A 12764-nucleotide genomic window follows, 5' to 3' on the forward strand; every position below is an offset into this window, starting at 1 on the left:
CTCAACATTCTAAGCAAGGCAGATGGAAGAGAGATGAGGAAGATGCCAAACAAGAGGAGGAAGAAACAGGAGTGGATTGCCTGGACGCATCCACGAATAGAGACAGGGTCCAGATGCTGAGCTGGGACAGTTCTAAGAATGAAGGACATTGGGAGTGTGGGGACAGGGATAGACTTCATGTCCTGGAAAGCGACTTTACAGGGTTGGCTGTGCTGTTGTACTGCTCACTTTTCTCAGTGATGTGACAGAATCTCTGACAAAAGCAACTAAGGAAGAGTTTTAGCTTTCCACCTGAGTAGGTAGTTAGTCTGTCCTGGCCCGGAAGGTGTGTTAGCAGGAGTTGAGGCGGCTGGTCTGAAAGCAGAAGGAGATAAATGCCAGTGCTCAGCTTGCTTTATTGTTCTTAGTTAATCTGGGAGCCCAGCCCAACCACAATTCCAAGTGGGTCTTCCTCCTTCATTTAAACTTCTCTGGAAACATCCTCACACACCCAGAGCTTGGTCTCTTAGGTAATTTGTTTTGTTTTGTTTGAGACAGGGTATCTCTGTGTAGCCTTGGCTGTCCTGGACTCGATTTGTAGACCAGGCTAGCCTAGAACTCACAGCAATCCACCTGCCTCTGCCTCCCCGAGTGCCAGGGTTACAGGCTTAATCATATCAAGTTGGTGGGCAGGATAAACCATCCCAGGCATTTTATGTGTGAGCACAGACAGGTCGTCAGAACTCTGACCTGAGCTCTGGAACTGCTTGGACATCTCACCGTGGCTGGAAGCTCTTGGAAGCAGTGAGCTAAACAGACCCAAAAGACACACTTATCGTCAGGATATGGAAAACACAGCCAGGCATGTAAAGCACATCTTACATGAGATTAAGAGAGAGAATGGGGAACGGAGGGCAGAGGACAGAGCTTGGGAGGGGTTTCATTTAGCAGGCAGGAGGAAGGGGAGACTATTAGGACCAATGAAATGATGATGTGCACAGATTTTTTCCGCAGAGGTTTTTTTGGATGGAGATAGAGAGAGAGAGAGAAGGAGAGAGCGAGACATGATAGGGGGAAGGCAGGGGACGCCCTGACAGAGAAAGGGGAGAGAGCAAGAGGGCAAGAGAGCGACAAAGTGGCAGCTTGGTCCTTTTAAGGAGCAACTTAACCACGCCTGCCAGGTGTGGCTACCTGGCGGGTGACTCGTGATGACATCATAGGTTGCTAGGCAACCCAGAAGCAGGCTGCCTAAATACTAACAGAGACAGCCATCAGAGGATCTTTCCTAAGAATGTTAGAGGGGCTGGAGAGTTGCCTCGAAGGTTAAGAGCACTTGCTGCTCTAGTTAAGAGGACTCTGTTGGGTTCCTAATACCCACATGGTGACTGAGCCTGTAACTCCAGTTTCAGAGGATCTGACACACCAGGCAGGCACAGGGTATCCATACCCACATGCAGGAAGTCAGACATATTTATTTTTTTTCAAGACAGGGTTTCTGGGTAGCCATGCCTGTCCTGAAATTCCCTCTGTAGACCAGGCTGGCCTCCAACTCAAACGATCCATCCGCCTCTGTGTCCAGGGTGCTGGGATTAAAGGCATGAACCGCTACGGACCGACTACATATTTAAATTTTTTAAATGCTTAATAAATTTTAAAAATTAAATTTAAAAATCCAAAGAGCACTGGTCAGGCAGTGAAACCAGGCGGTTTAGGAGACCCCAAAGTAGGAGCTGAAGGGGAGGCACACAGCGCAGCTGCCTTCTGAAGCCGCAGGCGGCGATGCTGCTCCCGTGGTGCCCTGCAGAGAACGGTTCTGTGAGACGGCAGGCTGGGAGGGGACTGAGGAGCGGAAATGCCCACCCTTCCATCCCTGCTTTGCCAGCTCTGGGGCTGGAGAGCATGCCGCTAGGGTCTTCACATTCATATCCTTATGTGGTATTCAGGGGCCTACCTCGGAGGGGTAGGTCCCTCAAGACCTCCTGGCTGATTTGTGACTTTGAACTGCACCCTTAACCTCTGCCTTTTGGTTCACCGTTCCCTTCTCTTCCTGGACTGAGCCTCTTACCTCCCCTGCCACTCCTTTCTGACTTAGCAACATCGTCCAGCCTCTTCTACTAACCTCTACTCTGGAACAGACGCCTGTGGTCGGGTGACTCTCCCCGCCCCTTGCCGTTGGGTGGAGCCACGCGGTCGACTCAGTTAATGGACTGTGAGAAAAGCCCCGCACTGCCTGCCGGGTTACAGTAGGAAGGCGGAGAACACCACCCTCCAACTTGCACCTTTTTCAGTGAGCAGGAAGCTGCTGGTTAAAGCTGGACTTCCCAGATGAGAGCAGCTTTGATAATGGAGCCTGAAGTGGCCCCAAGAGCTGCCTGACCAACATAAAAATTTTTGGAAAAAAGAAGGAAATGTTCTGCAGGCCACAAGCGCCTGGCAGGCCACTTGCTGCTGCAGAACAAACTGTCACCCTGATTAATATGCTCTCTAAGACAACAGCGACCCACTCACCTCCCTGTGAAGGGAGAAGCTCCTTTGGGTCTCTACCTCAGTTTCCTCATTCTCTCCACTGCTGGCTTACTTGGACATAAAGTTGTACCCATGTCTTCTGTTTATCTTTCCTTCCACGATTTCATTTCCTCACACAGGTAGACATTCAATAAACATTCTTGCAGTGAATGAATGAATGAATGGAAAACGAGTGGATTACACTTTGAAGGGGCGGGAACAGATGTCAGCAGAATGAAGGTCAACAGAGCAGTGCATTGTGGGAGCAAGTGACTAAGTGAGCACCCTGAAAAGAGTCCTAGAGGTAAGTAGATTATGCCTGTAGAAGGGTAACCCTTCAGGGAGACAGACATACACAGCATCAGCTGAGAGGCCACGACAGAGAGCCGGGGTTATGTGTGTAGAGCCTCCTTAGTGGGGGAATGTTCAAGGCTCTTTTCTTGGAGGAAAGAATTTGGTTAAGGTGGAGAGGTTTGGGGTAATAGCTCACATGTACTAGTCAGCTTCCCATCCCTGTGACAAAATACCTGGGGCAATGAACTCATAAAGGGGAAAGGTCTATTTTGACTCCTGGTTTTAGAGGCCCCAGTTCATGGTCACTCGGCTCCCTTGCTTCTGGGCCTGTGGTGAAATAGAAGCATGGTGGGGAGAGTGGAACACAGCAAAACTGGGAAGCAGAGAAGTCTGACCGACCGGAGGGTCACATTCCCAGTGACCCCACTTCCTCCCTCTAGGCTCCAGCCCCTAAAGGATACACCACTCATCAGTAGCACAATAGGTTATGAGTTTTTTGTACATGGCCTTTGAGGGACAATTACAGCCCAAACCATAACAGCCAGGCACAAAGGAAAAGGAGCCGAGTCTGTTCATGAAGACCCAGACCTGGGGCTAATTACTAAGGACCAAGTTGTTAGGAGAGGAGTTAGGGCCTGAGTGGGCCATGAGGGTAGAGAGAGAAAGAGACAGAGAGAGACCGTGGGAGAGTGTAGGAGAAGAGAAAGAGGAGCATGGTACCTTCCCCCCACCCCCAACCCAGAGAAAAAGTCAGAGAGGAAAAGGGGAGAGAGGAGAGAATGAAGCTGAGAGAGTGGGTGGGAGTGGCAGGCGGGTTATACCCGGAGCACCTGGCCCGTGATGACACAGGACGCAGGTGGTGACACAGGACGTTGCCAGGACCCTAAAGGTCCCTGAGGGCAGGCCAGCTGAACTGCCTGCACAGCAATTGCCTGCCCTGACCACACCAGCAATGAAAGACACAGAGGAGCAGGCAGAGGCCTTGCTTGGGCTGGAAAGACAGGAGGGAGAGTCCAGGGTTGAGAGGACTCAAGCAAGCAGAGGGAAACTCAGAGAGCATTTTGAAAGGTCCTACCATTTTAACAAAAATGGTGTTTGAGCTGTTTCTGTGGCCTTTAGTCTTTCTGAAGGCCTGGGTCGAGTGTGAAACTGGTTTCAGGAAGGTAGGAGTCTCTTCCTTGTTTGTTTGTGGTTTTGGCACGGTGAACACTAAGTGTGTGTTCTATCATTGGGCTCTGGCCCAGCTGGAAATGGGACTTTTGCTAGGGTAGAGGTGGGTTGGGGGGAGAAAGAAGCCAGTGGGCAAATTTCTACTCAGAGTACAGAAAACACTGTACTGGAAAAGACACACAGCATTGCAAACAAATGGCTTTTATTTCTATCTATTTCTCTTTTGTTTGGTTGGTTGATTTTGTTTTGTTTTGTTTTGTTGAGACAGGGTTTCTCCATGTAGCCCTGGCTATTCTGGAACTCACTCTATAGACTAGGCTGACCTTGAACTCACAGAGATCCACCTGCCTCTGCCTCCCCAGTGCTGAGATTAAAGATATGCATCATCCCCCCCCCCCCCCATTGTTTCTGTCTTTTTAAAGTAAAATGCTGAACAGGGGTTGTTACGAGGTGAAAGGTAAAGTTCTGTGGTTACCTGAGGCTGGTTGCAGCTGTCACCCTTCCCCGGATGGTGGCTGGAAAGCAGCATCCATGTGACTCTTACGTGTCATGCAGCCAAACTTAGGCAGCCAGACCAGGAGAACTGTAATCCTGGACCTGGACACTCCTGCAGCCTGAGCTGGGACAGCAGCTACCTCTGAGGGACAGGCATTCTCCTCAGACAGACCTGCCCAGGACTCCCTCATGGTGCAGTCCCCTGCAGGAGGAATCCATCAGCGTTTCCTTTGTGGCAGCTGTTATTTTGTCTTCACCTCTAAACTGGAAAGGCTCGGAACTCAGATCCAACAAAACAGCCCACTGAGCTGCTTTGTTGCTATTGTTGTTGGTTTTCCCTACTGTGGTTAAAAAACAGAAAACAACACACCTCTTCCACTGCTTCCCAGGGGACTCAGCACCTTGCCAGTGCTCAAGAGCTCTCTAGCACCAAGGGTTTCATCACCCTTTCAAAGGAGTTCTGGATAGGCCAGGCAGTCACGCCCAAACCACTCCCTGGCACCAACCTGCTCTCTGTCTCTATAGATTTGCCTATTCTGAATAGTTCCTATAAATAGACACAACACATGCCTTTCTCTGTCTTCCATCGTTCGTTCTCTTGCTGCACTGTTTCTGAGGGCCGCCCACATCACAGCGTGGAGGCACACTTCACTCCTCCCCATGGCTGGTTAGTATTGCCGCGTGTGGCCCCCTCACATTTTACTCACTGATCAGTCTGTTTCCACTTTGGGAGCTGTTGTAAATCCTGCTATAATAAATATTAATGAATTCATATAATGTAATGAATAAGCAAACTGTTTTTTTGTTTTTTTGTTTTTTTTGTTAAGACTGTTTTCAGTTTCTTGGATGTAAACCTAAGAGTGAAATAGTAACATTATGTTTGACTTAAAGAGAATTCTGGGTACGTTTTTAAAGAAAGTAAAGGTGGAGGGCTTTTGGAGGGAGCTTAGTGTGTACATTTATATGTAGGTGTGTGTATATAGGGCCAGAGGTCAACTTCACACACCTTGTTTTTGGGGGCGAAGTCTCTCTCTCTCAGCAAGGGCCTGGAGCTTCCCAATCAGGCTATCCTGGGTGGCCAGTGAGTCCCAAGGAGCTATCTGTGTCTGCCTCCCTGTTGCTGGGGTTGTATGTGTGCCCTACCGTGACTAGCTTTTTATGAATGCTGGGAATGAAACTCAGGTCTCCATGCTTGGTTAGCAAGCCCTTTGCCGTCTGAGCTACCTCCCAAGTGCAAAAGTGGAATTTAATACTGAGCTTAACCTTAATCCCCCCACCCCCCACCGCAACCCGTACTGGGGTTCCAGCCCCAGGGCCTTGCATATGCTAAGGAAATTATTACTACTTCCAGTGCCCAGGGTGGAGTTGGAAAGCCCAGCGCTAGGCTAGCACAGCTTGCCCATGTATCAATCTTAACTATCTACACTTCTTGGCTGGGGTTCTCCCATACACTTGATACTTTTTAAAAGCCAATTCACTGAAAGTTTTCTTTAGTTTATAAAAGGTGTAAGACAAGCACTTTTAAGAGATGGGCAGGGGGCTGGAGAGATGGCTCAGCAGTTAAGTGCCCTGGCTGTTCTTCTAGAGGACCTGAGTTCAATTCCCAGCAACCACATGGCAGCTCACAACTGTCTTTAACTCCAATTCCAGGGCATCCCACACCCTCACACAGATATGCATGTGGGCAAAACAACAATGCATGTGTCAAATGTAACAAAAATACTTAAGAAGAAAAAAAAGAGATGAGCAGTACTGTCATGAAAATGACAGGAACTTGAGTGTCACAAATCCAGTTCTTTTTAAAACTGACATTGTGTGTGTGTGTGTGTGTGTGTGTGTGTGTGTGTGTGTGTGTGTGTATAAGTGTACCTATGGAGGCCAGAAGAGGTATTTGTTAGCTGCCCCATGTGGGTCCTGGGATCTGAACTCTGGTCCTCACGATAGAGCAGCAGGTGCCCTTAACCACCAAACCATCCTTCCTCACTCTCAAGTGGAATAGTTGCCTAGCCCTGGCCACACAATGTTAGGAGGGGGATCTGACTCCAGAGTGGGCTCTGGCAAGGCAAGAAAGCTGCTCTGGTTATCATGGGTGGGGGAAAGATGGCTTTTAAGAATAGGGAACATGATACCTTCTTCCTTTGCTACGGAAATGCTTTGGCAAGTGGTCCTGCTGACCTCAGAAATGACCATAAAAGGCAAAGTTCTTGGTGCTGTGATTATTTAGGGGATTTCTAGAAACCAAATAAAAACAAGAGTTCCAAAAATGAAATGCAGAAGTTCAACCAGGCCTGCGACACACCAGATGGTCTGAAATAAAACACACGCATGCTCAGTCATGTTCTCCCAGCTCTGGTTTTGTGAAGACCTCTTCTGGGTCTCCTGCCTGATGGTACATGAGACAGCCCTTGGTCCCTTAGCGCTTTCTACGCATGCTTGGAATGTAAACTGGATTAGGTCTCAGCACAGACAGAGCATTGTGATAGGGCCCCCACAGTCAAATTCTAACCGGCCACAGCCCTTTCATTTGCACTGATACCATCTAAAAACACGGATTTCTCCTCCGCTTGCTGACTTTCTTTCCTTGATCCACTTGGACTCCTATCTCTGAGGGGCACAAAAGGAATATGGACTATATGATTTCGTTTATACATGATCCACTGCAGTCGCCAGAAAGCAACCAGTGATGGCTGAGCAGGGGCATGGCAGGAGTCAGGAGGTTCAGTGGGAAGGGATGCTGGGGTGTGTGTGGGTATGACAGGAATGTTCTGCGTTATGGGGACAGAATGGGTTACATAGGCAAATATAGTTGCCAAGATATGTGTCAATCATACCTCAGACTTACCTAAATACTAAGTTTAAAATTGCTGCTACTATTCTCAGTGCTTTGGTTTGACTGGCTGTAGGGGTGGAAATCCTGACACCGTACTCCCTAAGGCAGTAGTGGGAGATTGAGAGATGAGGTCCTGCATGGTCCCTCGGGCTGTGCTATGCTGCCAGCCCTTGTCCTTGGCAGCTGTTATCTTTACAATTTCTATGCAAAAGGCAGTCTTCACTGTCAAGGCTCCTCCAGCCCTGGTTTTGCAGTGTCTCCCCACGGTGTTAATCCACCTTACCGCAGATCTGTACCTCTTCTTCCTTTGACAAGCAGGGTGAGCCAGCCTCAAGTAGGTCCCCACTGTGATGGCTCTGATCCCCACTACCCCAAGTTCCCCACTGCTCACAGTTCCAAGAGGGACCACAGTCTTTGCTGAAGTGGTCCAAGACTTCTGTCCATTCACAGTCTCACTGATATTAACATGGCTATTACTGTTATCTAAAAATAAACCCTGTGCTCATCACGCCTGGCCTGTGAATGTCTATCCAGCTAAGCGTATCAGGCTAAGGGGGTACACAAACATCTGCCCTTTGGGGGGCAGTGCACAGGGTCTCATTATGTAGCCCACGCTGACTTAGACTTGAGACCATTCTGTGTAGGCCCCCAGAGTTCTGTGTGCCACCATACCTAACCCATCTGTCCTTTGTAAAGTGTGTATACTTTTAAACTGAAGTTACATATAAATGCACAAATTTTATTTATTTATTTGGTTTTTTTCAGACAGGATTTCTCCGTGTAGCCTTGGCTGTCCTGGAACTCACTCTGTAGACCAGGCTGGCCTCAGATTCACAGAGCTCCACCTGCCTTTCCCTCTCCAAGTGGTGGGATCACAGGTGTGCGTCACCACTGCCCAGCAATGATACAGAAATCCTAAACACATAATTTGATCATTTTGTTGGTTTGCTTACTTGCAATGCTAGGGCTGGAATGCAGGGCCTTGTGGGTGTCAGGTAAATGCTCTACCACTGAGCTATACCCCAGCCCCAATTTTATTAGTTTTGGCAAACTTAGATGCCAGTTTAAGCCACATTCTGATCAGGGCAGAGGTTATGTCCTCCCCTAGATGTGTCCCAGGTGCCTTGTATGCTGACAGAATTGCAGCTTCGGTGCCTTGGAAAAATACCCTGATGTTCTCCAGCGCTTGTGACCTCCCTGCTACTCAGCCTCTGCCACGGTCAATCTGCAGCTCTCAGAATTGAGAGACCCACAATGAGTCTTTATGAGCCAGGACAATTGGGACCATAACTGTGCCCCACCCAAGCCCATGTCTGCTGCCTATTCCCTCCCAAGGCAGCTACCATTTCCTATAACCCTAGGAGACTTTTGTTTCTTAGAGTTTCCTCTGGATGGAATGAGGTAACATACACAGGGCCTACATTATCCATTGTACCCATGGAGAATTTGTTCCAGGGTCCCCTGTACTGAAATTTGTGGATGTTCAAGTCCTTTACACAATTGGCAAACACGTGTGCAGAACCTGCGCATGTCCTCCTGGAGACTGGCAATCCTCTCTAGATTAGTTAACAATGTGAGGTCACTGGGGCCGTCTAAGGAATGGTGAGAAAAAAATTCTGTGCAGTTCAGTACAGGCACGAGATATTTTGGTTGTGTTTTTTTGTTTTTTATTTTGGAAACAGGGTATTTGTTTGTAGCCAAGTTAGCCTTGGACATGTGATCTTCTCTCCGCTTTTCAAATGCTGGGATTACAGACATGTACTATTGGAGTACATGTGGCCAAGGCTCCGGACACAACTTTTCAAAAAGATGTTTTTGCTGGTCACCCCAGGCCCCACTGCCCAGTCGCCCTCAGCCACCGCACACTGAGACAGACCAGTCTGGTCTGTCTGTTGCTTGGGGCACCTCTGGCTGCTCAGGTGTCATGGAGTCTCTGCCATGAAGAAGGTGTTTTGGCAGCTCTGGCTTGGAGCGTTTCCAGGCGGCGTCAGGCTTGAATCGGACACGCTGCTGGCCAGGGTGTCTTCAAGTACAAGTCCCGCCAGACCCAGAGAGGCTTTTCGCTTCTGTAGTCACGTCTTTCAGAGGTTTATCAAATCACTTTTCACGAACCAGTGGATATTCAAGAGGACTAATCTTGAAGCCTATTCTAAAGCTTCCCTATAACATATGTGGCACGAAACACAAGCTTCCGTCAGTCTTCAGCCTCTCTGGGTTTTCATGGATTTCTGGTCCATTCACCTAGCAAGATTTAACTATTTTATATACACTGGATATAGCATACAAAACAACGTAGCATACGAAAAAGCACAAAAATGTCCTCGCTGAAGTTTGCTGGATCCATGAATGCAAAACTCATAGAATCTGAGGGCTGATCAGACTCATTGTGCTTGGTTCTTTCATTCAACATGGTTTTAAGGTTTGTTCTTGTTGCTGCATGTGTCTGTCATCCATTCATTTCTGAGTAATATCGAATTTGTGAAAACCACCTCATAATTTATCTGGCTTCTTGGAACCGTTCCCAGTGCTGTAAAGCAAACTGTCAGAACAGTCTTGTGTAAGTCTCAGTACAGATGTTAAGTTTTCTTTCTCATGGGTCAGTGTCTGCTACTATCACGGCTGGGATCTGACATGTGTGTGCATGTGTGTGTGTGTCTGCACGCATGCAACTTTATAAGAAAATTGCTAGGCCACATTCCACAGGGCTGTACTTTGACTAGCTGTACATGAGTACTCTGTTGGGCCATGTTGGCCACCGCAGGATCTTCGTGTCTTGGTCCGTTTGATGCTGCCACTGTAACAAAAGCATCACGGCCAGATCAGCTTACAGCGAGCAGAAGTGTATTGGCTCACAGTTCTGGAAGCTAGCAAGGTGTCACCTGCATCGGGGTGACAGTATCTGGAGAGAGTCTTCTCATAGTGTCATAACATGGAAGGAAGCATGACAGGGTAGAAGAAGAGAGAGAACAAGGGAGCAAGAGTGAGAGCATGAGCATGGGAGGGCGTGAGCCCGCAGGGACACAGGGAACCCACTCCTGTGATCAGCACATCGCGTCAGTTCACGTCATAGCATAATCAGCTCTTAAAGGCCCCACCTCTCAATATTCTCCCATAGCAGTTAAGTTTCAAGAGGAGTTTGGAGGAGGCAAACTTTCAGAGGCTGGCACTTTGCCTTGAAGAAGAGTCCTTTGGGTGGCTATGGTTTCGGAACCAGTGCGCTGAGTTCTGTATATAAATTTAACTGGCCCCACTGTTATTAATCACTAATTGTTATTATTTTCAGTCAGATACATTCATCCTTTGCTCTCTTGCCCTCATCTCAGGGAAATCATACCCCTCTGAAAATGAGTTTGGGGTTGGAAAGATTCCTCAGTGAGTAAAATGCTTGCCCCTCAAGCACAAGGACCCGAGTTTGAATCCTCAGACCTCATGTTAAGCCAGACACTGTGTTTAGTGTCTGTAACCAATGCTCCGATGGAGAGATGAGAAGTGGAGACAGAAGAGTCCCTGGAGGCTCACCTGCCACCTGGCATAGGCATCAGAAACAAACAAAGAACAAAAACAAGCCAAGAGACCCTGTCTCAAAGAAGGAAGGTGAAGACCATCCAAGGTTGTCTTCTGACATAAGTGTCATGGCAGGCACATGTCCACGTTCACACACATGAATGAGTACATATATACACACACTGATAATGATGGTAGCACACACTTGTAACTCTAAGAAGCAGAGGCTGGAGGATCACAAGTTCAAGACGAGCCTGGGCTACCTGGCAAGTCCCTGAATTCAAAACAAAATACTACTGAGGCTTTTACATTCTCTTTTGTATTTCTGTTATCACGGCCCCCATGGCTGCTGCCCGGGAAGAGCAGGGTCACATTGTGTTTATCTTTCTATCCTTGGCAATTTATTAAGCTAAGCTCAATGCTATAAGCAGAAAAAGTCCTTCAGAGAGAGCTATCATAGAGAGATAATTCAAGACAGAAACAAATTGGATGTGCTTTTCTCTGTGGGTGAGGGGTTGCAAAGTCAACAACACACACACACACACACACACACACACACACACACACACACACATTGAGGCTCAAACCAAGAACCTTATGCATGCTAGATAAGCATGCATCCCAAGCCCCCTTTTCCCTGTGTGGTACTGAGTGGAAATAGACAAGCTATCTTAGGGACCCCGGGGCTTGTTCCTGAAGGCAAGGGGAAGCACTTTGCAAGCAAAGTTCATTTGCCAATGAGGCCCTTATTTCTAGCCTGACTGTCTCCCCAAGGTCTCTGCTTGCCTCATCTGCTCTTACCCCACTGGTAGTTTCTAGATAGCAAGCCTACTATATCACAATAGGTTATATTTTCCTACCCAGAAGTGGTAGGAAAAGCTTCATAATTTGTGAGGCCTAATGCGGGAAGAAAATATAAGGCTTATGAAGAACTCTAAGAGGGTGGGGCTAGAGAGATGGCTCAGGGGTTAGGATCACTTCTTCAGAATCCTGAGGATTTGGATTCAGTTCCCAGCACTCACCCAACAAGCTGAGTAGCCCTCAGAAACATGAGCCCCAGATTCAGGGAGAGACCCTGCCTCAAAGGAAAAGTGGAGAATGATGGAGGAGAGCCTGTGACACTCATTTCTGGACTCTGAACCATCATACCAACCTACATATAAGCATTCAAACATACACAAATAAAATAAATCTTTTTTTTTTTTTTTTGAAACAGTGTTTTTCTGTGTAGCCTTGGCTGTCTAGGGACTTGACACTCCAGGCAATAAAATAAATCTTACAAAATTAATTTTAAGAGAGAAACAACAGGGTATTAAGTGAAATATGAGGCCCCAATGGCAGAGATCACATACCCTTGGAGCCAGCCTTTATGCAAAGGTTCAGAGCCCTCCTTAGCTGTCCTCCAATTAATTTCTGAAGACCTGCCTACTTCTGCCTCCAGATGCTGGCATTAATTTTGTACCACCACACCTGCTCCTCCTTAACACAAAAATCTGAGAAAGAAAGCAGCTGGTGTTCTGTGACATGTTTGTGGTGGAATCCTGGCAAATGCCCAGCTGTGGCGAGATGCAGTGAATCCTCCAGGGAGATGCTTAAGTCTCAGCCCTAAAATGTGATGGCATTTACAAACAGTCTGCAAGAGATAATTGTTAAGGTCTTTAGCCATTACAATAAGACTGATATCCTTATAAAAGGGGGAAATGGACCGAGATACAGATAAAGATGGCGCAAAGATACGTACGTGTATGTGCACGAACACACGGAGAACCCCACGTGAACAGAGAGGTCGAGACTGGAACACCCCGAAGCTGTTCCTTTCTCCCCCAAAAGGAAGCAATACTGCTCCACACCCTGGTCCCAGACTTCCAGCCTCTACAGCTGTGGAATAAATTTCTGTTGCTTGACCACCCCTCCTCCCGTTCCCCGTTTGTGTCACTTCCTTAGGCCTGTGCGGCAAACTCACATAAACAGCCCCAAACAGGCCCCT

Source organism: Psammomys obesus, unplaced genomic scaffold (assembly GCF_907164565.1).
Source record: "Psammomys obesus unplaced genomic scaffold, mPsaObe1.curated_primary_1811, whole genome shotgun sequence".
In the NCBI taxonomy this organism is placed as follows: domain Eukaryota; kingdom Metazoa; phylum Chordata; class Mammalia; order Rodentia; family Muridae; genus Psammomys; species Psammomys obesus.